At 45.3% G+C, this 23,706-nt stretch overlaps 1 long non-coding RNA gene across 1 annotated transcript in view; it reads right to left on the reverse strand.

Annotated features, from left to right (window-relative positions):
• Positions 1-19,591: 19,591 nt before the first annotated feature.
• LOC140904068 (uncharacterized) overlaps positions 19,592-23,706 on the reverse strand; it is a 36,362-nt gene continuing 32,247 nt past the window's right edge. Inside the window, exon 4 of the long non-coding RNA XR_012156429.1 lies at positions 19,592-20,522. This is a non-coding gene — a long non-coding RNA (uncharacterized lncRNA). The remainder of the gene's footprint in view (positions 20,523-23,706) is intronic.

Below are 23,706 nucleotides of genomic sequence, written 5' to 3' on the forward strand. Positions count from 1 at the left end.
CTGGAGTTCAGGGAGATTTTCAGTTGCTTTCTCGAGGTAGTATTTGACTCGCTGTCATTGTGGTTTAATTTATTCAGCCACTTTTTCCACTACTACTGGCTGCAAAAGTGTCTTTGCTGTAGGCAGTGGAGTGACCGGCTGCCAAGGCCCTCAGGTGATGTATTTTTTTGGAAAGGGTAGGGGACAATTTCCTGATGCAAGCGGTGGAGGAACCAACTAGGGGCAGAGCTCTTCTTGACTTGCCGCTCACAAACCGGGAAGAATTAGTCGGGGAAGCAAAAGCGGACAGGAACCTGGGAGGCAGTGACCATGAAATGGTCGAGTTCAGGATCCTGACACAGGGAAGAACGGAGAGCAGCAGAATACGGACCCTGGACTTCAGAAAAGCAGACTTTGACTCCCTCAGGGAACTGATGGGCAGGATCCCCTGGGAGAACAACATAAGGGGGAAAGGAGTTCAGGAGAGCTGGCTGTATTTAAAGAATCCTTATTGAGGTTACAGGGACAAACCATCCCGATGTGTAGAAAGAATAGTAAATATGGCAGGCGACCAGCTTGGCTTAACAGTGAAATTCTTGCTGATCTTAAACACAAAAAAGAAGCTTACAAGAAGTGGAAGATTGGACAAATGACCAGGGAAGAGTATAAAAATATTGCTCGGGCATGCAGGAGTGAAATCAGGAAGGCCAAATCACACCTGGAGTTGCAGCTAGCAAGAGATGTTAAGAGTAACAAGAAGGGTTTCTTCAGGTATGTTAGCAATAAGAAGAAAGTCAAGGAAAGTGTGGGCCCCTTCCTGAATGAGGGAGGCAACCTAGTGACAGAGGATGTGGAAAAAGCTAATGTACTCAATGCTTTTTTGACTCTGTCTTCACGAACAAGGTCAGCTCCCAGACTACTGCACTGGGCAGCACAGCATGGGGAGGAGGTGACCAGCCCTCTGTGAAGGAAGAAGTGGTTCAGGACTATTTAGAAAAGCTGGACGAGCACAAGTCCATGGGACCGGATGCGCTGCATCCGAGAGTGCAAAAGAATTGGCGGCTATGATTGCAGAGCCATTGGCCATTATCTTTGAAAACTCATGGCGATCGGGGGAAGTCCCGGATGACTGGAAAAAGGCTAATGTAGTGCCCATCTTTAAAAAAGGGAAGAAGGAGGATCCTGGGAACTACAGGCCAGTCAGCCTCACCTCAGTCCCTGGAAAAATCATGGAGCATGTCCTCAAGGAATCAATTCTGAAGCACTTAGAGGAGAGGAAAGTGATCAGGAACAGTCAGCATGGATTCACCAAGGGCAAGTCATGCCTAACTAATCTAATTGCCTTCTAAGACAAGATAACTGGCTTTGTGGATGAGGGGAAAGCAGTGGACGTGTTGTTCCTTGACTTTAACAAAGCTTTTGACACGGTCTCCCACAGTATTCTTGCCAGCAAGTTAAAGAAGTATGGGCTGGATGAATGGACTATAAGGTGGAGAGAAAATTGGTTAGATTGTCGGGCTCAACAGGTAGTGATCAATGGCTCCATGTCTAGTTGGCAGCCGGTATCAAGTGGAGTGCCCCAAGGGTCGGTCCTCGGGCCGGTTTTTTTCAATATCTTTATAAATGATCTGGAGGATGGTGTGGATTGCACCCTCAGCAAGTTTGCAGATGACACTAAACTGGGAGAAGTGGTAGATACGCTGGAGGGTAGCGATAGGATACAGAGGGCCCTAGACAAGTTAGAATACTGGGCCAAAAGAAATCTGATGAGGTTCAACAAGGACAAGCGCAGAGTCCTGCACTTAGGATGGAAGAATCCCATGCACCGCTACAGACTAGGGACCAAATGGCTAAGCAGAAGTTCTGCAGAAAAAGACCTAGGGGTTACAGTGGATGAGAAGCTGGATATAAGTCAACAGTGTGCCCTTGTTGCCAAGAAGACCAATGGCATTTTGGGTTGTATAAGTAGGGGCATTGCCAGCAGATCAAGGGACGTGATCGTTCCCCTCTATTCGACATTGGTGAGGCCTCATCTGGAGTACTGTGTCCAGTTTTGGGCCCCACACTACAAGAAGGATGTGGAAAAATTAGAAAGAGTCCAGCGGAGGGCAACAAAAATGATTAGGGGACTGGAACACATGACTTACGAGGAGAGGATGAGGGAACTGGGATTGTTTAGTCTGCAGAAGAGAAGAATGAGGGGGGATTTGATAGCTGCTTTCAAGTACCTGAAAGGGGGTTCCAAAGAGGATGGATCTAGACTGTTCTCAGTGGTAGCCGATGACAGAACAAGGACTGATGGTCTCAAGTTGCAGTGGGGGAGGTTTAGGTTGGATATTAGGAAAAACTTTTTCACTAGGAGGATGGTGAAACACTGGAATGTGTTACTTTGGGAGGTGGTGGAATCTCCTTCCTTAGATATTTTTAAGGTCAGACTTGAGAAAGCCCTGGCTGGGATGATTTAGTTGGGGATTGGTCCTGCTTTGAGCAGGGGGTTGGACTAGATGACCTCCTGAGGTCCCTTCCAACCCTGATATTCTATGATTCTATGATTTCTCCAGGCTAGTAATGCTGTCCAGGGGTCCCACTATGGCTTTTTAAATGGGTTTCTTGGCAATCTTGACAGCTACTCCTGCTTTGCCATCAGACTGGCTGTGATGGGGGAATGATGCGATATGTGCTCAAATTCTGCTGCAGCTGAAAACTGGGCAAGTTGCTGATGGCCAAACTGAAGTAATAACAGTGTCTGGCATTCCATGTCAGAAAATTGAGCATTTCAGTATTCAATGAGAGAGGCTGCTCTTGCAATCTCTATGATATCCATTTCCCAAAAATTGAAATACCAATTAACATCACAAAGGATACTGGAATTTGTTATAGATGCTTCATTCGCTTATGGAGTCTTTTGACCTCACTCTCCATCTTTGGATCTATAGAGAACATCTTGGATATTTAAAACAAACATAAGGAAGTTTTTCTTCACACAACACATTGTCAGCCTGGGGAACTTGCTGCCAGGGGATATTGTGAAAGCCAAAAGTATAACTGGGTTCAAAAAAGAATTAGTTACATTCCTGGAGGACTGGTCCATCAATGGCTATTAGCCTAGAAGGTCAGAGACATAACCCCATGCTCTGGACATCCCTAAACCTCTGACTGCTAGAAGCTTGGAGTGGACAAATTGGGATGGATCACTCAATAAATGGCCTTGTTCTGTTTACTCCCTCTGAATCATCTGGTATTGGCCACTGTCAGGAGACAGTATACTGGGCTAGATGGACCATTGGTCTGACCCAGTATGGCCGTTCTTATGTATTTATTTATCTTGTGTAGAATCGCTATAGCACAAATATGGCTTGAGTGCATATGGATTAGTAGGTTTCAGAGTGGTAGCTGTGTTAGTCTGTATCAGCAAAAATAACAAGGAGTCCTTGTGGCACCTTAGAGACTAACAAATTTATTTGGGCATAAGCTTTCGTGAGTTAGAACCCACTTCATCAGATGCATGGAGTGAAAATACAGGAGCAGGTATAAATACATGAAAAGATAGAGGTTGCTTTACCAAGTGTGAGGTCAGTCTAACAAGATAAATCAATTAACAGCAGGATACCAAGGGAGGAAAAATAACTTTTGAAGTGGTAAGAGAGTGGTTCATTACAGACAGTTGACAAGAAGGTGTGAGTAACAGTAGGGAAAAATTAGTATTGGGGAAATTAAGTTTAGGTTTTGTAATGACCTATTATGATCTATTGAGCAGGACTATCAGGTTACGATCATGATCAACATTAGCCTCCCCATGGAAGTCTCCACAACCAAACACTGAGATGCATCTGCAATAACATCAATCCTTGGAGTGCCTCTAGCACTGCATGGCGACTCTCTGCAGTTCTCTGTCATCAAAATGGCAGTCACAGCTATCTATACCTATCAATGTCTATATCTGCCAAATGAAGTCCAGAGGGTCATCAAAGAGCTGCTTTCTTCATCTGTTGTTTCCTGCCAGAAACCATCTTAGAGACACAAGGTGATTGAGGGAATATCTTTTAATGGACCAACTTCTGTTGATGAGAGAGACAAACTTTCAAGCTACATAGAGCTCTTCTTCAGGTCTGAATATAAGTTGGTCCAATAAAAGATATTACCTCACCCAACTTGTCTATCAATACCCTGGGACCAACACAGCTACAACAGCACTGCAGAAACCATCTTTGCCATCTAAGAAAAGGCATTTGTGATAGGATCCCTTCAATTGTTAAGAAAGGATAATGGGAACATTTTAGGGCTTTACTGAGGTGGACGGGATCTCACGGCCCTCAATACCAAGGGGCTCACAGAGACTGAGTATGCCCTTTTGACACCAGACTGGCTGTACTGGAGGAGCTACAGGAGACAGAGAGGTACATAGACAAGACTTTCCGGGACACGGTAGAGAGGTCCCAACCCCAGTCTGACAGGGTCTGTGCTGTTGAAGAGGATGAAAGTCTTGGGGACGGAGAACATCAAGCTGGAGTGGAGGGAAATGATCCCATCGTTGGGACCCTCCTTCCAGATGACAGCATGCACTGAGGATATCACTCTGGGGGAGGAGTCCTCAGTTATTAGGAAGAGAGAGGTAATAGTAATGGGGGATTTGATTATTAGAAATATAGATAGCTGGGTTTGTGATGACTGGGAGCACTGCATGGTGACTTGCCAGCTGGGTGCAAAGGTTGTGGATCTCTTGAGACATCTGGACAGAGTTATGTGCAGTGCTCAGGAAAAGCTGGTGGTTGTGGTACAAGGAGGTACCAATGACACAGGGAAAGGTAGGAGAGAGGTCCTGGAGGCCATATTTAGGCTGCTAAGTAAAAGATTAAAGTCCAGGACTACATGGTAGCATTCTCTGAAATGTTCCCAGTTCCATGTGCAGGGCCAATTAGACACAGAGAACTGCAGAATCTCAATGTGTGGATGAAACGATGTTGTTTGGAGGAGGGATTTAGGTTTATTAGGAACTGGGGATCAATTTGGGAAAGGAGGTGCCTATACAGGAAGGATGGGATCCACCTAAACCAAAATGGAACCAGATTGCAGGCCTGTAAAATTAAAAAGGTTTAAACTAAGGGCTGGGGGAAAGCCAACAGGAGCGCATGGTTCAGACAGAGACATCCCTTATAGGAATATTTATTAAAGGAAATTCACTTTACTAGCCTATTAAAGAGGAGAGGATAGAAGTTGATAAAGTACAAGCAGAAACTGAGGAGAAACAGTCAAATGCAAAAGAGTCTCATTCAATCACATAAAGGCAGACAACTAAATATTGACAAATTTTATAAGTGCTTGTATAAAAAAGCTAGAAATCTAAATACTGAGATGGGTGAACTTGAGTGCCTGGTTATTAAATGAGAATATTGATATAATAGGCCGCATAGAACTTGGTGGAATGATGATGAGTGGGAAACGGTAATACCAGAGTGCAAAATATATAGGAATTATTTACTAGGTTGTGCTGGTGCGGGAGTGACACTGTATGTCAAAGAACACATAGAGTGAAATACAGTAAAAATCTTAAATGAATTAAATTGATATCTATAGATAAAAATTACATGTTTGAATAATAAGCATATAGCAGTAGGGATATAACACCGGCCACCTGATCAGGATTGTGAAATGCTCAGGGAGATTAGAGAGGTTACAAAAATAGAAAACTCAGTAATAAGGGGGATTTCAACTATCCCCATATTGAGTGGGTACATGTCACCTCAGGACAGGATGCAGAGATAAAATTGCTAGGTACCATGAATAACAGTGTGACGTTACACTCTATATTCTTCATAGAAATATTGTTATGATATGAATATAGCATAACTAAGATATGTTCTATGCAAGATGGATCATGTGAAATATCATTAGAAAGGTTATGATTTGATGAATGTGATTATTCAATTTGTATTCATGTATCATTTCTGTATCTGGAGTTAGAAATATTAACTATGTAACAATTACAACTGTGTTTTCACCTGGGAAACACCCACCAGACAGTAGGCAAAGAGCCTGGATGAGCCATTAAGGAGAACAATAGAACTTTGAAAATGCTAATCTCACTTCCTGAGAAGTTTCCTGGGATGCTGCATTGACACTGCAGGGTCAGGTGACCGTGTCACCTGGTACTTGACAATGTCTTAACTTGCTGGTACTTTTCCAGTGTGGGGGGATGGAGATCAAACAAAGGATTCCTGCCTTAGGTAAATCCTTTTTAAGGCTGGGGAGGGGGTTAATCTTGGTCCTTCTCCATTGCCTGCCCAGGAAGGAAGCCTGCTAAAAACACCTGGAAGGAAAGACAGGATTGAGTCCAGCCTGAGGCAGGGGTCAGTCTGTAAAGAGAAATAACTGGAACTCTAAGCTACAGAAACTCTGCAACTTGCCTAAAACAACATTGAGGGCGAGAAATTACATTTTGTAACCTGTTTCTTGAATGTATTAAGCCTAGTTTGTGTGTTTTGTTTTATTCGTTCAGTAATCTGCTTTGTTCTGTTTGCTATCACTTATAATCACTTAAAATTTACTTTTTGTAGTTAATAAACTTATTTCCTGTTCATTTCAAAACCCAGTTTGTACAATTCATACCTGTGGGGAGCAGCGCAAAAAGCTGTGCATATCTCTCTCCACATTGAGGAAGAGGGTGAATTTTTATGAGCTTGCACTGTGCAGATCTTTCTACACAGCGCAAGACAATATTATTTTGGGTTATATCCTAAAGGAGGTGTGCACATCTGTGCTGGGTGAATCCCCAATCTGATTCCTCCCACACAGAGCTGATCTCAGTGTCTCTGTGTCCAGTTCCAGCTGGGTGTGTTCCTACCTGTGTGTGTGCCAGAGAAGGCTTGAGGGCCTGACAGAACTAAGACAGAGTGAGGAAACACAGGCTGGTGGAAAGGGCAGAACCAGTGGGACCCCAGCACAGACAGTTTCTCGGAGCAGCTAGTCCTGAAACCCACAAGGGGAGAGGCAATTCTTGATTTAGTTCTAAGTGGTGCACAGGATCTGATCCAAGAGATAAATATATCTGAGCCGCTCAGTAATAGTAACCATAATGTAATTAAATTTAACATCCTTGTGTGTGGGGGGAAATACCAAAAAACCCCATCAAAGTAGCATTTAACTTCAAAAAGGGGAACTACTTGCATCACAGCAGCCCCCACAGTAGATTTGCCCACTCTAAATTGATTCCCAACTGACCGGTAGCTGTCTGGCGTTGCAAGCTTCCACAAGGCTATTGCCACTCACTTCTCAACTGTGAGGGCTCCTCTCATCTTGGTATTCTTGCGCCTCAGGGCAGGGGAAAGCAAGTCACAAAGTTCCATGGAAGTGCCCTTACGCATGCGAAAGTTTCGCAACCACTGGGAATCATCCCAGACCTGCAACACTCTGCGGCCCCACCAGTCTGTGCTTGTTTCCCAAGCCCAGAATCGGCGTTCCACTGCATGAACCTGCCCCATTAGCACCATGATGCCCACATTGCCAGGGCCCGTGCTTTGAGAGAAGTCTGTGTCCATGTCCTCATCACTCACGTCACTGTGCTGACGTTGCCTACTCGCCCGGTATCGCTTTGCCAGGTTCTGGTGCTGCATATACTGCTGGATAATGCGTGTGGTGTTTAATGTGCTCCTAATTGCCAAAGTGATCTGAGCGGGCTCCATGCTTGCCATGGTATGGCATCTGCACAGAAAAAAGGCGCGGAACGATTGTCTGCCGTTGCCCTGACGGAGGGAGGGACAACTGATGACATGGCTTACAGGGTTGGCTTCAGGGAATTAAAATCAACAGAGGGGGTGGCTTTGCAAGAAACTGAATGGCCCCCTCAAGGATAGAACTCAAAACCTCAAGGATAGAACTCAAAACTGGGTTTAGCAGGCCGTTGATTTCACAGAGGGAGGGAGGGAGAAGAAAATGAATAAAAAACAAATCTGGTCTATTTCTTGTTTTGAGCCACTTCATCTATCTTTATACATCTTGCTGGCAGCAGATTGTGCAGTACAACTGCTAGCCATCGTCAACACCTGGGTGCTCGGCAGAAGAAGGTGCAGTATGACTACTGGCCATCATCTTCTGCTAGCTGCAGATTAAAAGACAGTGCGGGACTGAATCGCCACGAGACGAAACAAGGGAAATGACCTGGCTGAGTCACTCCCATGTTTGCCCAGGTGCCCGGTTAAAAGAGCACCCAGGACTACGTCGATGACGGCTACCAGTCATACTGCACTGTCTGCTGCCAAAAGGCAATAAACTGCTGCTGTGTAGCAATGCAGTACCGCGTCTGCCAGCACCCAGGAGACGTACGGTGACGGTGAGCTGAGCGGGCTCCATGCTTGCCGTGGTATGGCGTCTGCACAGGTAACTCAAGAAAAAAGGGGCAAAATGATTGTCTGCCCTTGCTTTCACGGAGGGAGGGAGGGAAGGGGGGCCTGAAGATATGTACCCAGAACCACCCGTGACAATGTTTTAGCCCCATCAGGCACTGGGATTTCTACCCAGAATTCAAATGGGCGGCGGAGACTGCGGGAACTGTGGGATAGCTACCCACAGTGCAACGCTCCGGAAGTCGACGGTTGCCTCGGTACTGTGGACACACTCCGCCGACTACATGCACTTAGAGCATTTGTGTGGGGACACACAAAATCAACTGTATAAAACCGCTTTCTACAAAACCGACTTCTATAAATTTGAGCTAATTTCATAGTGTAGACATACCCTGAGACAGGCGGCTATTCAGCCTCCTTTTGAAAACCTCCAGTGAAGAAGCTTCCACGACCTCCCGGGCGTCTGTTCCATTGTCCTCCTGTTCTTACAGGGAGGAAGTTTTTCCTGAGCTTTAACCTAAATCTGCTATGCTGCAGTTTGGACCCACTGACTCTTGTCCTGTCCTCTGTGGCAAAAGAGAACAACTTTTCTCCATCTTTTTTATGGCAGCACCAAGTGCTGTGAAGAACTATCATTCTATTGCACTGAAAAGATCATGTACGATCAGGAAGCCTTCTCAGATACCATTGATCCACTCTGCCTACCTACAGCAACCAATTCTCTCTACATGCAACCACTAAATGACCTGGTCAGAAGCTATAGACTCAAGTGCTAACAATACACAGATGACACACAGCTCTACCTTTCCTCCCCACACAACCACACCATTACCACCAAGATGGCCCAGTACGTGAATGAGATCAGCTCCTGGATGGAAACCAGCTGGCTAATGCTGAACACCCGTGTCATAACCATACAGCTAAGGGTAGCTTAGAATTCCTCCTTACCTGTAAGGGGTTAAGAAGTTCAAATAACCTGGTTGGCACCTGACCAAAAGGACCAATGGGGAAAGAAGTTATTTTCAAATCTTGGGCGTGGCAGGAGGGAGGCTTTGTTTTTGTGTGTTCTCTTGGGAAGCAGAGAAGCATCAAGTCAGAAAACTCCTTCTCCTATAAACCATCCTAAAAGTCTCTCATATTACAAAAATTGTAAGTAAATCCAGGCAAGGCGTGTTAGATTATTTTTTGTTCTGCTTGTGAATTTTTCCTTTGCTGGAGGGAGGTTTATTCCTGTTTTTTGTAACTTTGAAACTAAGCCTAGAGGAAGTTCTGCTCTGTTTTTGAATCTTTTGTTACCCTGTAAAGTTATTTTCCATCCTGATTTCACAGAGGTAATTTTTATCTTTTTAAAAAAAATAAAATCCTTCTTTTAAGAACCTGACTGATTTCTCTATTGTCCTAAGACCCAGGGGTTTGGGTCTGTGATCACTTTGCAACCAATTGGTTAGGATATTATTCTCAAGCCTCCCCAGGAAAGGGGGTGTAAGGGCTTGGGGGGATATTTTGGGGGAATAGGAACTCCAAGTGGTCCTTTCCCTGATTCTTTGTTAAATCACTTGGTGGTGGCAGCAACAAAGAATTTGTGCCTTGGGGAAGTTTTAACCTAAACTGGTAGAAATAAGCTTAGGGGGTCTTTCATGCGGGTCCCCACATCTGTACCCTAGAGTTCAGAGTGGGGAGGGAACCCTGACACCCTGTAAAACAGAGTTGATGCCAGTGAACAGGGGAAATCTGTTTCATAGCATTTACAGCCAGAAAGGAGCACTAGATTATCTAATCTGATCTCCATCACATTCCACCCAAATACCCTTATGTTGAGCCCAATGGCTTCAGGTAAACCAAAGCATTTCAGTCCCCAGGAGACTAAACTGTTGTGAACACAGGCAGAAAACTGGAGAGACTGAGGTGCCACTATGCCTGAGGCTCCAGCAACTGCAAGGAACTGATTAGGGGAGCCATGCCCAGATGATCAGTCCAGGAGATCCACACCTCATGCTGCAGAGGAAGGCAAAAAAAATCCCTCAGGGTCCCTGCCAATCTGACTCTGGGGAAAAAAATGTCCTACCCCAAATCTGGTGATCAGTTAGATCCTGAGCATGTGAGGAAGACACACAGCCAGACATGGAAGACAGAAGATTTTCTGTATCACCTCAGACTACCAGCACATCCCAGACAGTATCCCATCTCTAGCCATGGCAGACCAAGTCAAACTCTTCCCTCATTATAATTGTGCATCAGGGGAAAAATTCCTTCCTGACCTCTGCAGGAGACTGGCTGAAGCCTTGAAGCATGAGATTAGATTATAGTCACTGTTCTAATGCAGAGCTACAAGTGTTATGAACATGTTGGGCAATCCTGTTCTCTCTGTGGTTCGTGAAGAAAGGGGATGAGCAGGGGGATTCATAGACACAGATTCCAAGGCCAGCCGGGACCACCTTGACCGCCCAGCCTCATCCACCGCACTCACAGGCTGTAGAATTTCTCTCTTAAACTCGATTAAAACATCTTTCAGATAGAGATCTAATTTTGTTTTAATGACTCCAAGCAATGGTAAATCCTTATAAGCTGTTCCAGCATTTAACCACCCTCCCTCCCAGACATATTTCAGGACTAAATTTGTCCAACTTCAGCTTCTGGCCATGGAATCTTGCTATGTCTTTATTGGCATGACTGAAAAACCTCCCTTCCCCATCAGATGTTTGTTTCCATGTGTAAGTACCTATACACAGTCATCACACCACCTCTCAATCTTCTCTTCGATAAGCTGCATAAATTGCATGCCTTAACCCTCACATCATATGGCTTGTTTTCCAGCTCCTGGATGGTTTTAGTGGGCCTCATTGGAACGCTTTCCAATATTTCCACATCCTCTTGAGATACAGACATGAAAACTGGACGCAATATTCTAGTAGTGCTCTTACCAATGCCACGTGCAAAAGCAAGATCACTTCCCTACTTCTTGATATTCCCTTTTTATACATCCAAGGATCGCTTAGCCCCTTTTGCCTCTGCCATGGCTTGAGAGCCCATGTTCAGTGGTGGTCTATGATGACCTCCAGGTCCTTCTGAGTCACTGCTTTCCAAGACAGTCTCCCACCCTGTACTTATATCCCGCATTCTTTGTTACCAGGTGGATTACCTTGCACTTGTCCGTGTTAAAACATATCTGGTTAGCTTGTGACTGTCAGGGCCCCATAGCTGAGCCCAGACACATTGCCCTCAGCTGATTCACCTAGACATGTGATTGGCTGAAGACTCCAGCAGGCACATTCTTAAACCCTGCAGGCAGCCCTGGGTCTCTCGCTGCTCTATAGCACTCCAAGCCCAGAGCTGTGTGTCTGGTCCTGCTCTCAGCTCCTAGCCCTCACTGCTGACACCTGCTGCTGTCTCCTGCTCCATGGTCCTGGATCCTGGTTTCCTCCCCCGCCTCCTGGTTTCCACCCTTGGCTTCTGCACCTGCTCCGGATGATACTCCGACTCTGATCCTTGGCTCCTGATTCCTATCAGCTCCAGCTCGCTGCCTGGACTTGGTATTCAGATTTTGACCATGGCTCTGACTCTTGACTCCTGATTCCGTGCCCCAGTTCACACCCTGGACTTGGTAACTCACCTCCTGATTCAGGCTCTGGCCACTAGTCCTGGTCACTTCTGCTCCAACCACTAAACCAGCCTCCTGCCCTGACCTTTAAGCAAGACCGCCCATAGCCTGATCCTTAACAGTGACCATGTAGTCAGGCAATTCAGATCACCAGATAGTCGCTACCCCCACCAAACTCTGTGTCATCTGCAAATTTCACCAGCAAAGATTTAATATCATCATCTAGATCATTGATAAAAATATTAACTGGCCTTGGACCAAGAACCAATACCTGGCAGACCCAGCTAGAAACAGCCCCACTCACTGGTATTTCCTCTTTAACAACATTGTGAGATCTATCTGTAAACCAGCTTTTAATCCATCTCCTGGAGATCCTGATCATTCCATATAATACACGATTTTAAATCAAAATGGTGGTATTAAGTCAAAGGCCTTGGAGAAATCCAAGTAAGCTATATCAACACAATGATCTTTATAAATCAGATCTGCAATCCTGTTGAAAAATGACAACATGGTTTCTTTGTCCTTCCATGAAACTATTCTGACTGGCATTAATTATCATTTTAGTCTCTAGTTCCCTGTTGACAGAGTCCTGAGTTAACTATTCCATTATTTCATCCAGCATCGGTGTCTACTAGTCTGGGTCATCCCTTTTATCCTTTTTAAATATTGGAATTCCATTGGCAGTCCTTCAAGCCTTGGGAATTTTCCTAGTTTTCCAAGTTTTACGAAAATGTAACATTAGTGGTTCAGAGAGCTCCTCAGCTAGTTCCTTTAAGACTCTTGGGTGTAAATTATCCAGGTCTGTTGATTTGAAAATATTTAATTAGAGCAGATGCTGCCTCATGTGCTCTTTTGTTACATATTGTAAATCTTCTGCTCCGTCCCTAACATCAGGGATGGATACATCCTCCTGCTTCATTCCAAATACAGAACAGGACTATCTATTGAACATTTCTGCCTTCTCTTTGTCACCATTTTGAAGAGTTTGCAGCCACCGTGAAGTCTCCTTTGATGGAAGGTGCCCACCCGCAAGTGGTCAATTCAGTCCACAGCTAAGGGCTACTCTTGGAATCCTCGATGATGCTGAGCACTTATGTAGCAGCTTCTTCAAGTAACTTTCTATCATCTCTGGTTGGCTAGGAGATTCTGCCCCTTCTTGGTGGACAATGACCCAGCCTTGGTTTTTCACACCTGTGTCACCTCTTGGTTGGACTACAGCAATGAGATATACTTGGTGTGACAAGGTCAGGCCAGATGGCTACGGGAGAGTAATAGAAGGCAGATATATTAGCCCCAGGCTAAGTAGGTCCCTTTTCCCTGGGTAAGGTAACAGGGAAGGTTCCAGAACAATCAGGAACCTTCTGGAGACAATTAAGACAGACAGGCTGGTTAGAACACCTGTAGCCAATCAAGAAGCTGCTAGAATCAATTAAGGCAGGCTAATCAGGGCACCTGGGTTTTAAAAGGAGCTCACTTCAGATTGTGGTGCGTGTGTAAGGAGCTGGGAGCAAGAGGCGCTAGGAGCTGAGAGTAAGAATGCAGACTGTTGGAGGACTGAGGAGTACAAGCATTATCAGACACCAGGAGGAAGGTCCTATGGTGAGGATAAAGAAGGTGTTGGGAGGAGGCCATGGGAGTTGTAGCTGTCACACAGCTGTTCCAGGAGGCACTCTAGACAGCTGCATTCCACAGAACCCTGGTCTGGAACCCGGAGTAGAGGGCGGGCCCATGTTCCCCCCAAACCTCCCAACTCCTGGTCAGACACAGGAGGAGTTAACCTGGATTGTGGATTCACAAAAATGGCCAAACTGAGGGCTGCCATGAAGCTCCAAGGCAAGCAAATCCGCCAATAAGTGCAATACCCACCAAAGTAGAGGAGGAACTTTTTCACACTGGACATGAAACCTTCAGCACTTTGGAAACTTCAGCTAGTACAAACACTTCAATGTGTCTCTTCAGCAACACAGGCTGCTGCAAGCACATGAGACCCGTCTTCCGTTCTCTATACTGGCTTCCCATAGAATATCAAATAAATTTAAAGATCTCAGTCCTTCAAGGCACTCCACAGCCTGGGACCAAGATATCTAAAAGACCAAATGATACTCTATAATGAAGACCATTGGCACAATGAAACTCTCTATAATAAGGGTAAAACATGTCTGTGCTGGAGACAAGAATTTGCGTGAGGGCTGGTCTGAGACTGTAGAATGAACTCCAACGGGAATTAAGTACACAAAATTTCCATGGTGCATTTCTTTGACTTTGTACTAAGTTTTGGCTAAGTTCAAAACTTAATCTCTCTTTTGCCACCACCAAAGGCATTACTTAAATAAAACTTGGGCATAGCTTCTTCTCTAATGCATGCTCTAATGACTTGTGGTCTTTTGGAGAAAGATGTATGAAGAGGGATTTTGCGGTCCCTTATTTAGGATTTAAAGTTGTTTCAGTATCAAAGGCACTAGACAGTCTTGTCACTCTTGACGTTCAGTTTCCATTCCAGCAGATCTCTTAGCTGTCCTGTTCCATTTTGACAGGTTTCAGAGTAACAGCCGTGTTAGTCTGTCTTTGCAAAAAGAAAAGGAGTACTTGTGGCACTTTAGAGACTAACCAATTTATTTGAGCATGAGCTTTCGTGAGCTACAGCTCATCCGATGAAGTGAGCTGTAGCTCACGAAAGCTCATGCTCAAATAAATTGGTTAATCTCTAAGGTGCCACAAGTACTCCTTTTCTTGTTCCATTTTGTTTTCTCTCCTTTGAGGTCCAAGTTCAAATGCTGGAAAGTCCCTGGTACAGAAACGTAGTAGTATTGTGTATTAGTGATGAGGTAGACTGTAAGAAAATTAGAAGTGATGGAAAGGATAAAACAGAGTCTGTTTGGGTCAAAATCATTTTGGGGAAGAAAGCTACCAGACGCTCCCCTGGGATAGTGCTTGGGGTCTGATACAGACCCCCAAGATCTGATCTGGATATGGACAGAGATCTCTTTAAAGTTTTTAATTACATAAATATTACTGGGAATTGTGTGATTATGGGAGACTTTATCTCCCCAGATATAGACTGGAGAACAAGTACTATTAATAATAACAGGGCCCAGATTTTCCTGGATGTGATAGCTGACAGTTTTCTTCACCAAATACTCGCCAAACCAACAAGAGATTATACCATTTTAGATTTGGTGTCGGTGAACAGTGAGGACCTCATAAAAGAACTGGGTGTAGAGATCAACCTTAGTTTGAGTATCATGAGCTAATTCAGTTTAAACTAAATTGCAAACCCAGTAGCAAGGCTTTTTAATAAATCCATGAACCCGGGGGTCATACTCTATGACTGGAGAATTCCTAATACAGTATCTATTTTTAAGAAAGGGGAAAAAGTGATCAGGGAAACCATAGGTCTGTTAATTCGATCTCAATTGTATGCAAGGTCTTGGAACAAATTTTGAAAGAGAAAGTAGTTAAGGACAGAGATAAATGGCAATTGGGATAAAATATAACATGGTTTTACAAAAGGTAGATTGCACCAGACCAACATGATCTCTTTCTTTGAGAAGATAACTGTTTCTTTTAGAGAAAGGAAATGCGGTAGATCTAATCTACTTTCATTTCAGTAAGGCATTTGATACAGTTCCACATGGGAAATTATTTGTTAAATTGGTGAAGATGGGGGATTAATATGAGAACTGAAAGGTGGATAAGAAACTGGTTAAAGGGGAGACTACAATGGGTCATACTAATAGGTGAACTCTCAGGCTAGAGGGAAGAGCACTTATCAGCTGGAAGCAATCTAGGAGAAGAAAGACCTGGGTGTATTGGTGGATCGCAGGATGACTATGAGCCACCAATGTTATGTGGCCATGGAAAAGGCTAACGTGATCCTACGATGCATCAGGCAAGGTATTTCCAGGAAAGAGAAGGAAGCATTAGTACCAAGGCACTGATGAGACCTTATCTGGAACGCTGTGTGCAGTTCTGGTCTCCCATGTTTAAGAAAGATTAATTTGAACTGGAGCAGGTGCAGAGAAGGTCTACTAGGATGATCCGAGGAATGGAAAACCTACCTTATAAGACAAGACTTAAAGAACTTGGCTTGGTTAGCCTAACCAAAAGAAGGCTGAGGGGAGATATGAATGCTCTCTATAAATACATCAGAGGAATAAATACCAGGGAGGCAGAAGACAAAGGTTACTAACCATTAGAGGAGTGAAGTTCTGGAATGGGAGACAGCTAAGGCCATGCCAGCTGAAGCAATGTCATGGACAAAGGCAGACTCTCGCATAGCTGTGAAGAGACAGGATTTCTGTTTGCCAGAAGCTGGGAATGGGTGACAGGGGATGGATCACTAGACGATTGTCTGTTCTGTTCATTCCCTCTGGGGCACCTGACATTAGGCACTGTCAGAAGACAGGATACTGGGCTAGATGGACCTTTGTTCTGACCCAGTATGGCTGTTCTTATGTTCTAATGATAAGAGTAATTAATCATTGGAACAATTTACCAAGGGTCGTAGTGGATTCTCCATCACTGACAATTTTTAAATCCAGATTGGATGTTTTTCTAAAAGCTCTGCTCTAGAAAGTATTTTGGGGCAGTTCTCTGGCCTGTGTTATACAGGAGGTCAGACTAGTCCAGTGGTTCTCAAAGCCGGTCCGCCGCTTGTTCAGGGAAAGCCCCTGGCAGGCCAGACCAGTTTGTTTACCTTCTGCGTCCACAGGTTCAGCCGATCGCAGCTCCCACTGGCCGCGGTTTGCTGCTCCAGGCCAATGGGGGCTGCGGGAAGTGGCACGGGCCAAGGGACGTGCTGGCCGCCCTTCCCGCAGCCCCCATTGGCCTGGAGTGGTGAACTGCAGCCAGTGGGAGCCGCGATCGGCCGAACCTGCAGACGCGGCAAGTAAACAAACCGGTCCGGCGCACCAGAGGCTTTCCCTGAACAAGCGGCGGACCGGCTTTGAGAACCACTGGACTAGATGATCACAATGGTCCCTCTGGCCTTGGAGTCTACGAATCTAAGAAAGTGTCCCATTCATCTCAATGGAATGTGCTCAGCTGAATGAGAACATCCCAAGATGATGAACACAGCCTGAAACAACAGCCCTGAGAAGTGTGAATTCAGCTCACTTCTCCTGATCCTAGTGCTGTGTGCCTGTCATGCCCCCAGCTTGCTTGTTTCCAGCCCCTGGCCCTGGTCTCAGCATATCGGCAATGCCGATTCTCAGTTCCTGGCACAGCCCCAGTCCATTGTGCCCAGAGCCTCTCATGGCCCAGAACCATGTCATCGTGGCTGAGACTTTTGCACTTGCCCCTCTGGTATCGTTTTCAACGTGGCAGCTAGTCCCTCCCATTTGAGCCCTGCCTCATACAACCCTTCAGACTTCATAGCCCGCTCACAGAACTGCCACCAAACTGTCCCAGGATGGGACATGGACAGAGAGGAACAAGGCATTTGGGATACACTTGTGGAGTGATGAACTTCCCCAAAATTGCTTTTCCGTAGCCAGTACTACCACACCTTGATTGTGTTTCACAACCACTTTCTGTTTAGCTTCAAGAAGGGAGTCCAGTGAGTCCTGGGCACCAGGTCAGTATGTGGGCTGTGGGACATACAGGCCATCAGGACTACCTGCACTTTCTTAACAAGCTTCCTCTAGCATTCTCCTGCTTCTTGGGCCAGGTTTTCCTGTGGCTCAGTCTCCATGATTTGAGCCTGGACATCCATCTTTTGTTCTCTGGCTTCTTCCAAACCTCTGGGCAGAGGGACGGCTTTGCTTCAACATGGCCCCACTCCTCTGCATGCTGGGAAGAGCTGTTCTCCTCTGCCAGGAGCTGCACAAACTGTTGCCTTTCCCAGACAGAGATCCCAGCTACTGATGATCTATACTCACTACCCAGTCAACCAACTCTGGCTGGGATGAGGCCCCAGTTCCCATCTCCCGTAGGTCTTGAGCCTCCCAAACATTGGTAAAGTTGATACACAGACCAATGGGCTGGGGATTGGGCCCATCTGTCGTTAACCCTTGTTCATTCCCAGGCATGGTTTTTGTTCAAGAGGCACCAGAACAGCCCCTAGGTTTTGTGAGGCTCTATAGGAAGTAAGACATGTTTGGGCCCCAGGCAGACTGATGTGGGAAGGGCTTGTAACTGAACAGGGATCAGTCCCTGTGGGGAGGTAGGGGAGATTTCGGTGGATAGTAGGGGGCTTGAAGCCAGGGTGGGTCCATGGAGGGTTGGGTCCCCATGTCACGCTTCAGACTGGGCAGCAAGTCTAGGTGTGAGCAGGCAGGGGACAGACACATTTCACCCAGGTCTATCTCCTGCTTTCAAAGGCGCTTTCACCGGGACACCAGAGTCCCAGTGGCAGGGAAACTGGGGAGGAGGCACCCAGCAGGAACAGGCAGGTCAGATCTGCTGCACCTGTAGCTCTTTCATGTGCCTTTGAGCAAGAGAATGAGACAAACAGCACGCCCCTCCAATGCAAGCGGCCGCTAATGACCCCTGCTGCCCTCAGGGGCATGGCTGGGGATTGGTGAAGGGTTGGCCATTAGACGTACATTTCCCAGTCGCCAGCATAGCACAGAGGGGTGCGGAGCTAATCATCACTTCTATCAAGCTGCCTCACTGAAGTGTCCAGCCTAGGGCAACTGGAGCTGCATGAAAGATTAAACAAGACAGTGGGGGGCCTGCATGAATGTGCTGGAGCAGATCCAGGGCAGGCGGCCTATGGCCCAAACAAGCCATTTCTGCTGCAGCGGCCCCCCCTTAGATCTCTCAGCCGAACAAACCAGCGGGGCTCTCCTGAGACACAAAGCGCCTCCAGCTAAAATTCCATGATCTGACCTCAAAAATGATCCGGCTGCTTCCGCCAGCAGGAGAGCCGCAGGAGAGAGGCTGTTAAGAGGCAGGTACTCAGAAGTGTAAACCTCAGAGGATGAAGCCCCCCTCCCTCCCTCCCTCCTAAGTCATCCCATTCAGCAGGGCTTTGGAGCCCGCATGGCCGGCGAGCTGACCAAGAGGAACTCCAGGCTTCACATCTGCTCAGCTCTTCTCTCTGCTCTGGTTCCAAAGGTGTCACTGTGTCCCTGATTAGGAAGGAGGGGCTCAATTTTCCTCAGTGCTCCTCCGTCCCCCCCTTCCACCATTATGCTAAAAGCCTCTTGAAGCAAAGCCATGCCTCACTGAAGTCAATAGCAAAATGTCCATTGATTTCCATGGGCCTAAGGCTTGGCCCATTATGAGACACCTTCCATCCAGGGAGCTTGAGGATTTGATTAATGAACAACTCTTTGCGGCCCCTCTGGGAGGTAGGATCCATTGAGCAGCTAAGAAAAGGGAATCACAGAGAGATGAAGAGACTTGCTTAAGGTCACACGCATAGCCAGTGGCCCAGCCAGAAGATGAACCCAGGAGTTCTGGCTTTCAGTTTTCTTTGGCAGCCATTATACACAATACATTTCAGAGCAAGGAACAGAACCTCAGAGTCTGAACTCCCAGTCTCACCTGGTCTGACCACTAGACCTCATGGTTTCCTTGTTGGCATTTTCAATAGCACCTAAGTGACTCGTGAGCCTAAATCCCATTTGCAGATGTAATTTAGTTACTTTTGAAAATGGGACTTACATTCCTGAGTCACTTAGGGGCTACTGAAAATTTTACCCTAGATCAACTTTATTCAAGTCTACCATTCCCATAGAAGAGATTTGTTACAGAAGCTGCCACTGCTGCTTTATGAACTATGCATTATGTAGTTTGCATCAGTGCATGGAAAATGTTATTCATTGACCAGGATTATCCCTTTATCAGGTCAGTTTCCTACTGCATTTCACCCTTCGCTGCACTGGTTCTTTATTCTTTTAACGAGGCTGGATCCATTTTTGAGTGTTAATTTAAGAGGGTCTCATAATTTTACACTGAAATACATACACAGTTTCCTTTCTTTTTAAAAATACACTCTGGTTTCATTAGCAAGGAGCCTGAACCAGAACTCCAGATCCAAACAGCCTGGCAGTTACAGATCTTGGATCAACATCTGCTTCTGAATGTTGCTTTTGGACTCCTCTCTAATGTTCAGTTAGTCCTACTTTCACCAGGCACAGTGCAGGCTGGTGTAAGTTTTCTTTTATGCAGATCCTCTAACGCACTTTGTTCTTGATCCGCACCACTCCTTCTTTCCCAGGCCTGTTTCTTTTGAGCAGAGGCTGCCACCTTGATGGCTTTTGTGATGTGGTCAACTGTCCGCTCAAGACAAAGCTGATTCGAGCATTGCATAACGCAGAGCTATGGGATGCACAGCAAATGCATGCAAAGATTTCCTGGGTTCTCATCGCAGTAAGAGAATCAGGGGGTTGGTAATGGGATTCAGAACCAGCCCGGGTCTCCACCCAATTCCAAAAGCTGCCACCACAGCTGGTCCCAATGGACACTTTCATTGGGTGTCTCTAGAGAGGAAAAACACTGGCTGAGCCATGGCGTCTGAAGTACCCTTGGAGATGGTGCCTCCTGATCTGGGATGAGGCATGTTGGCAGGGGGTGGTCGTGTTGTAGGATGCTTGCACAGCTGCTGTCTGTGGTATCGGCAGAGGACTTCAGTTGCAAGGGAACTTCCATCAGAACTAAATTCATGGAAAACAAAAGCAATTGTGGCTTCTCTTATTATTATTATTATTATTATTTAACATTTATATTGCGCTAGCATCAGAATCTCAGCCAGTTCAGGGGCCCACATGATATACAAACATAGTAAGTGACAGGTTCTCTGTGTTCAGCATAAATGCTGAAAATCTGTAAATTACATGCAAAATAATAACAGACTATCCAATAAGCTAAAACAAAATAAAGTTACCATGGGGTTTATGACTGTGAACAGGAGCTGGTGAAAATATTTTCTTAAAAACAATTTTTTGGACAAAATGTCACCACTTTTCAGCAATGATTGATGTCCTAAAAATGTTCCACAAACCCAGTTTTTGGTTTTTGGGTCGTTTTTTTTATCCTGTATTTGTTTTTAATCTTCTTTCCTGAGTCCAGTTTCACTCTTCTCCTTAGTCCTAATTTGGAATGGTCAGTTTAGTCACATAGTCGGATCCTTTTACAACATAAACATTTCAAAAATTAAATAGATTTTGAAATTTTAAATGAGGGGATGAAACCAGAATGATGAACATGCTGACAAATGGAAAGTCAACCTATTTTGAAACACAGCAGAATGAAACTGTTTGACATTTTTGAAATTTGAACAAAATTATTTGCTCTTTAAAGTTGCTTTAATATGTGCTTTTAACATCTGACATATCCGTTATTAGAGAACTAAATACTGCCCTGGCCTTTTCCACAGGCCTTATCAATCACAAATTACTCACTTCCTGTAAACAGGATGGACCTGTGTTTAAAGGAGTGGTTGGAGACTCAGGAGTCTCTGGGTAGAACTACACCACCCCTGGTAGGATTCATACCCAGATTAGGTAGATGTAGACGTGCTAACTCTGCTCAAGATAGCTGCGTGGCTGCAGCAGCCTGGGCAGTAGCTGGGATGAACCATCTGAGGACGTACCTAGGATCTCAGATGAGGTTGCACTTGGGAAACTAGTCCAAGCTGCTGTCTGTGCCACTGTGGCTACCCTGTTACTTTTAGCATCCTGGCTGAAGCAGAGCTCCCACATGTACTGAGCTGTGAATCACATCTCCTAGCTGCAGCATGGACGTAGCCATTGGTTTGATTCCTCGCTCAGCCAAAGACTCCCTGGTGACCTTTGGCAAATCGCTTTTCAAAATTGCTTAGCACATGGGATGTTGAAAATCTGGCTCTTCTCTAGATGTTTAAATGGGTGCAAGTTCTCTTGAAATATCTCACCCTCATTGTGGGTGCCAAGCACATGAATAATCTGGTCCAAAGCTCTATATGGCTCCACAACCCCCGGTGCCTCAGCTCCCCAGGTGCATCCTTTGACTGCAGTGTCTCTCTCTTACTGTATACATAGAGAGCCCCTAGCCCAGTGGGGACATGATTTCACTGGGCCAGGGGTGCTCCTGTGATACAAAGAATGATAAGAGAAGTTCTAACTGATGGTTTTGCGGAAGCTATGAAGGTGCCTGGGTGCCTGTGAAGGTTAGCAAGACAAGAGCTGGGGTGCATCCTACTAGAAACAACTGACCACTTCTCTCCCTAATCCCTGGAGTTCATGGCATCTTTGTCTCCAAAGAAGAGGAATTCAGACCTTAGGAGAACAGCACATCACCTGCTTCAAGTACAAGGGCCAGATAGTGTCTCAGGTAGTGAATTTACAAACACCTCTGGGACATGATTCCTGGCCAAGCCTTAAATGCCAGGGACCTGTGAAGCAGGGTGATAAGTGCAGTGTAAATAGATAGATAGATAGATAGATTAGATAGATAGATAGATCGTGCTGGTGGGGGAGTGTTACTCTACGTGAAAGAAAGCTTAGAGTCAAATGAAGTAAAAAACTTAAATGAACCAAACTGTACCACAGAATCTTTCTGGATAGAAATTCCATGCTTGAATAATAAGCATATAGCAGTAGGGATATATTACCAACCACCTGACCAGGATGGTGATAGTGACTGTGAAAGGCTCAGGGAGATTAGAGAGGCTATAAAAATAATAAACTCAATAATAATGGGGGATTTCAACTATCCCTATATTGACTGCATATGTGTCACCTCAGGACGGGATGCAGAGATAAAGTTTCTGGACACCTTAAATGACCGCTTCTTGAAGCAGCTAGTCCTGGAATGCACCAAGAAGAGGCAATTCTTGATTTAGTCCTAAAAGGAGCTTAGGATCTGGTCCAGAGGTGAATATAGCTGGACTGCTTGGTAATAGTGACCATAACATAATAAAATTAAACATCCCTGTGGGGGGGGGGGGAATACCGCAGCAGAAAGGGGAACTACACAAAAAGGAGAAGGTTAGTTAAACAGAAATTAAGAGGTACAGTGTCAAAAGTGAAATCCCTGCAAGCTGCATGGAAACTTTTTAAAGACACCATAATAGAGGCTCAATTTAAATGTATACCCCAGACTAACAAACATAGTAATAGGACCAACAAAGTAAAAGAAGCAGTGAGAGGCAAAAAGGCATCCTTTAAAAAGTGGAAGTTAAATCCTATTGAGGAAAATGGAAAGGAGCATTAAACTCTGGCAAGCAAAGTGTAAAAATATAATTGGGAAGGCCAAAAAAGAATCTGAAGAACAGCTAGCCAGACTCAAAAAGTAACAGAATTTTTTTTCAATTACATCAGAAGCAGAAAGTCTGCTAAACAACCAGTGGGGCCACTGGACCATCGAGATGCTAAAGGAGCACTCAGGGAAGTTAAGTTCATTGCAGAGAAACCAAATTAATTCTTTGCATCAGTCTTCACAGCTGAGGTAGGCTATGAGGGAGATCCCCAGACCTGAGCCATTCCTTTTAGGTGACAAATCTGAGGAACTGGCTCAGATTGAGGTGTCAATAGGAGGAGGTTTTGGAACAAACTGATAAACAGTAATAAGTCGCCAGGACCAGATGGGATTCACACAAGAGTTCTGAAGGAACTCAAATGTGAAAACGCAGAACTACGAACTGTCGCCTGTAACCTGTCATTTAAATCAGCTTCTTTACCCAGTGACGGGAGGGTCGCTAATGTGACACCTATTTTTTTAAAAGGGTCCAGATGTGATCCCGGCAGTTACAGGCCAGTAAGCCTGACTTCAGTACCAGGCAAATTGGTTGAAACTATAGAAAAGAACAGACTTATCAGACATATAGATGAACATGATTTGTTGGGGAAGAGTCAATAT

Source organism: Lepidochelys kempii, chromosome 27 (genome assembly GCF_965140265.1).
Source record: "Lepidochelys kempii isolate rLepKem1 chromosome 27, rLepKem1.hap2, whole genome shotgun sequence".
NCBI classification, from domain to species: Eukaryota; Metazoa; Chordata; order Testudines; family Cheloniidae; genus Lepidochelys; species Lepidochelys kempii.